Raw genomic sequence first — 4,709 nt, 5'->3', positions numbered from 1 at the left:
GTGTGTGTGTGTGTGTGGTGGGTGGTGTGTGGGGTGTGTGTGTGTGGTGTGTGTTTTGTGTGTGTGTTATGTATGTATGTATGTATGTATGTATGTGTTTTAATATATATTATATATATATATATATTATATTTAAATCAATATATATATTATATATTATATATACATATATATATATATATATGCTGGGAGGATACATACACATCGTGGATTCCACACAAACACGCACACACACGAGTCCACCGACATCTATCCATAACACTATCGAAATACAAGTAGCATCCGCAGCTGTCACTGTCGCTCGTTCCTCGCTACAATAAACATCTTCCCGGTGTCTCTAACCCCCCCCCCCCCCTACTCTTCCCCTTCCCCCCTCCCCTCACCAAGCCCCAAGCAAGCGCCGAGCAAGCAAGTAAGCAAGCAAGCACACTAGGAGGACTATTGTTTCTTCTATAAATATCTATTTATCTTTTTTTTCTTCTCCTTCTGGCGAACAGGATATCTAGAAATGGGAGGTAAATATAATCATACTAATTCACAAACATCTAACTTCTGCATCTCATTATTCCCATTACTGTTCCTGTTAGTATTACATTATCATAATATTAATGTAAACGTAATTCACTCAAGATTGTGCATCTATTAATAATACTAAAATAATCAATATTAATTAGCCTAAGATTGTGCATCAATACTATTACTAATGTAATCAATATTAATTAGCCTAAGAATGTGCATATAATAAAGCTACTAATGTATTAATTAGACATAAAGCATTACTATTACATTATTATTCTCATTATGACCACAGTGCAATGCGAACAACGTGGATTAGATTTTTAAGAAAAATAAGAAGGAGAAAAAAAGGATGTTTTCTGCCTGACTAATCCGCCATCCTGGTCGCAGGCCGTCACTCCAGACCGTCCCTGCCGCAGCTTATCTTTGGGCTAATTTTAGTTCTAAGAGGCACGTTCAAGAAATAGGTGAAAGTGTTAGAAAATGACGACTATCACCACTATAATAATAATAATAATAATAAAATAGCAACAGTTATAAAAATAACGTGAACAATAATTATTCGCATTCTCTGTTTCAAGTTTTGGTCAGGGTAAAATTCTTTCATAATCAGTTGTGACATTGGTTAACAAGCTTGATTCTTTTTTTTTCTCCCCGCCCTCTCTCTCTCTCTCTCTCTCTCTCTCCCCTTCCCCTCCCTCTCTCTTTCGTTCTCTTTCTCCCCCCTCTCTCTCTATCTTTCTATCAATTCTTTCACTCTCTCCCTCTCTTTCCTACTGTCTATTCTATTGTTTTCTTCTCTCCATCCATCTATACATTCCCCTCTCTCTTCCTCTCTCACCCTTTCCACCCTCACCTTCTCTCGTCCCTAACCTCTTCTCTCAAGCTCTCTTTTCCACCTACCTTCTCTCCCTCCCTCCACCTTCTCCACTCTCACTCACTCACTCTCTCTCTCTCTGCCTCGCTCTGTCACTCAGTCATTCCTCCCTAACCCGCTCTTCCTCCGTTTCCCTTCACCCCTCCCCCTCTCTCTTTCTTTCTGTCTCTCTCTCTTCCTCGCTCTACCAATCACTGTTTCTCTCTCTCTTCCTCCCTCCTCCCTCCTCCCTCCCCTCCTCTCTCTCTCTCTCTCTCTCTCTCTCTCTCTCTCTCTCTCTCTCTCTCTCTCTCTCTCTCTCTCTCTCTCTCTCTCTCTCTGCCACTCACTCCTCTTTCATCGTGCCTACCTCTTCCATCTCAATCTCCCACAACCGTTCAACTACTCAATTAAGCGACGGATAACTCCATCGACACACGAGTAGCATTCCTGTCCATTAAAGCTACGGAGATGAATTTGTAGGGATGCTCTCGGAGCGGATGCTGGCCTGCCTCGCGACTCCCTGGTGTGTTTGGTTCTCATGGTGTGGTTTTTGTTTGTTTGTTTGTTTGTTTGCTTTTCTGTCGTTTTTTTTATGTTTCTTTGTCTCGGTTTAACTTTTTGCTTTTGTTTGCTTTTTTTTTCTTTCGTTCTCTCTCTCTCCTATTCTCTCGTCCGTCCGTCCGTCCGTTTTCTCTGTCTCTGTCTCTGTCTCTGTCTCTCTCTCCTTCCCTCCCTCTCTCTCTCTCTCTCTCTCTCTCTCTCTCTCTCTCTCTCTCTCTCTCTCTTTCCTTCCCTCCCTCTCTCTCTCTCTCTCTCTCTCTCTTTCCTTCGCACACTCTCTTTCTCCTCCTTTCCCTAAAGAAAGAGAAACAGAGAAAGAGAAAAAAAACAAAGAAAGAGAAAGAGACTAAACAAACCGTGCCAAGAAAAAAAGAAACAACAAAATAAAAACGAGAAATCGTCACAAAAAATAAAAGAAAAAAGAAAGAAAGAAAGAGAAGAAGCAGAAAAAACGCAATATGTCTCTTTAACCTTTTCCTTCGCGTTTCCATTCCCTGATGACGATATGAGGCAGCCAGATTGAGTCTTCACGGGGCTGAGTGTGTCCTATTAGCATTCCTACAACGACATTCCGCTATTTTTTATAAATGGAATTCTTCAGTTTTTTTTTCTGTTTTTAATTCTTCAAGTTCGTTATGCGACATTCTTCTAGAAGGTTTGGAAGAGGGATTTATCTTATTTTGATCCTTTTGTTCCGCTTCGATATAAAATGGGAATTTATTTACCTGCATATATCATCACCCTGATTGCAAACTTTGCCAATTAATCTTTTTTTTTCACCCACCTATCCACCCACCCACACACCCATCCACCCCATCCTCCCACCCACCCATACATCTACCTAACCCACCTACGTACCCACCCACCCACTTAGAAACAATCTCTGCTCCCAACGTCATGGAATACTTGTCGTGAATGACACTCGTTGTTTGACTTTCGCTCTCGCCCGCCCACTCGCCCGCCCACTTGCTCGAGAGAACAAGAGGGCCACCGGGCCACCCACGCCCACGCGATACCGCCCGTCCGAGTCGAAGCGCCCCTCTACACGTTCCCGTGATCGTTGCTGTCCTCCTTTCCATTTCTCTCTCTCTCTCTCTCTCTCTCTCTCTCTCTCTCTCTCTCTCTTTCTAACGAAAAAAGAAAGAAAGAAAGAAAGAAAGAAAAAAAAAATCAGGAAAAGGAAAATAACAATAAAGGTATCAAATAAAATAACATGATAAAGATGAAGACAAGGGAAGCCAAGGAACAAAGAGAGAGAATGAGGGAGAGGGGAAAAAATTATGCTTGCGTCCAGAATATGTTTTCTTTTCCGAGGAACCTCGACCCTCGCTTTATTCCGAAGGGAGGGGGGAGAGGGGGAGATGGGAGAGGGGGAGATGGGAGAGGGGGAGAGAGAGGGAGAGGGAGAGGGAGAGGGAGAGGGAGAGAGAGAGAGAGAGAGAGAGAGAGAGAGAGATAAATCTATATCTACGTATCTACCCACCTATCTATCTATCTATCTATCAAATGATTAAAAAGAAAAGAAAGAAAGAAAAAAAGAAAGGGCAGAGGAACAACAACAAAAATAACCGGAAAACTTATCTGTTATCCGCATTCCTGTAATCTGTCTTGAAAATGTCTTCTAAAGTCTGTATCTTTTCCCAAACCAGTTTTTTTTCCTAGTCATTTGCATATTTTACTATTTTTTTCTTAGTCTGGTTTCCATTTTTTTTTTCTTACTTTCCTTTCCTTTAAATCTCATTTAGATTCTTTAGTAACCCTAAGTATAATGTATTTCGTATTTTCTTAAGTTTTTTTTTTTTGCCACATTTTACTAATACTATTTTTATTTTTTACTTTTCTTACTTTTTCGTCCTCTTTTTTTTATTGAAATATACATATTTCTAGAAATCTTTTCTTAACAAAAACTTAGCTCCTCCAATATCTCCCCTCCCCCTTCTCATCCCTCCCTCGTCCACATCTCCCCCCACCACGTTTCCCCGCTCCCTTCTCCCTCACTCATCTCTCCCTCCTTTTCCCCCCTTTTTTCCCGCCTCCCTCTCCCTCCCCTCCCCTTTTTTCCTGCCCCCCTCTCCCTCGCCCATCTCACCTTCCTTCTCTCTCCCTTTTTTTCCCGCCTCCCCTCTCCCTCTCTCACCCCACGTTGTTTCCCCTCCCCCTCTCCCACGCCCATCTCTCCTTCCTTCTCACCCCCCCCCCCTCTGTCTCTCAGCATCGAAGGAACGCCGGGTCTAGACATCCAATTATTGCAATTAAGAGGCTCATCTTTCTTCCGTAGTCTTGGGTTTCTTCTTGCAGAGGCGGACGCGGCTCGAGCCAAGCCTGGGCAAGCCTGTTTTAGGCTAACCCCAATAAGCCAAGCCAGGTCGAGCCGGGAGGAAGATGGGTTTAATTAAGAGGTCAAGCCAGGAGTGGATTGGTCGAGTTGTCGAGTTTGGCCTTGAATAGATATGTTGATAAGCCAAGCCAAGCCAAGCCAGGGATAGATAAGGTGATAAGCCGAGTCAATCTAAGATCGGGTGCGACATAATTCATATCAAGTTTAACCCAATTAATTAAGCAACCAACGGGGCAACCTTAGTCCAACTCAACCTAAAGCACAATGTGTAATTCAACCTCAAGTCACTCCAACCCACCCCGAGCACCACCTCAACCTCCCCGAGTAACAACCTATTTCGACCCACTCTAACTAAACACTGACCACCCCCCCCACACACACACCAACCCTCCCTCCCTCATTTACCCTTCCTCCACCCCCAACCCCCCTTCCAGA

At 43.1% G+C, this 4,709-nt stretch overlaps 1 protein-coding gene across 1 annotated transcript in view; it reads right to left on the bottom strand.

Annotated features, from left to right (window-relative positions):
- dally (division abnormally delayed protein) overlaps positions 1-4,709 on the bottom strand; it is a 439,028-nt gene that overhangs the window by 82,023 nt on the left and 352,296 nt on the right. The gene's annotated exons all lie outside the window — the stretch shown is intronic.

The sequence above is a fragment of the Penaeus japonicus genome, unplaced genomic scaffold (assembly GCF_977035675.1).
Source record: "Penaeus japonicus unplaced genomic scaffold, GWHDUDI00000001_assembly GWHDUDI00000035, whole genome shotgun sequence".
Lineage (NCBI taxonomy): Eukaryota > Metazoa > Arthropoda > Malacostraca > Decapoda > Penaeidae > Penaeus > Penaeus japonicus.
The sequence above is the reverse complement of the archived record's forward strand: the minus strand, read 5'-3'. Positions and strand labels throughout refer to the sequence as shown.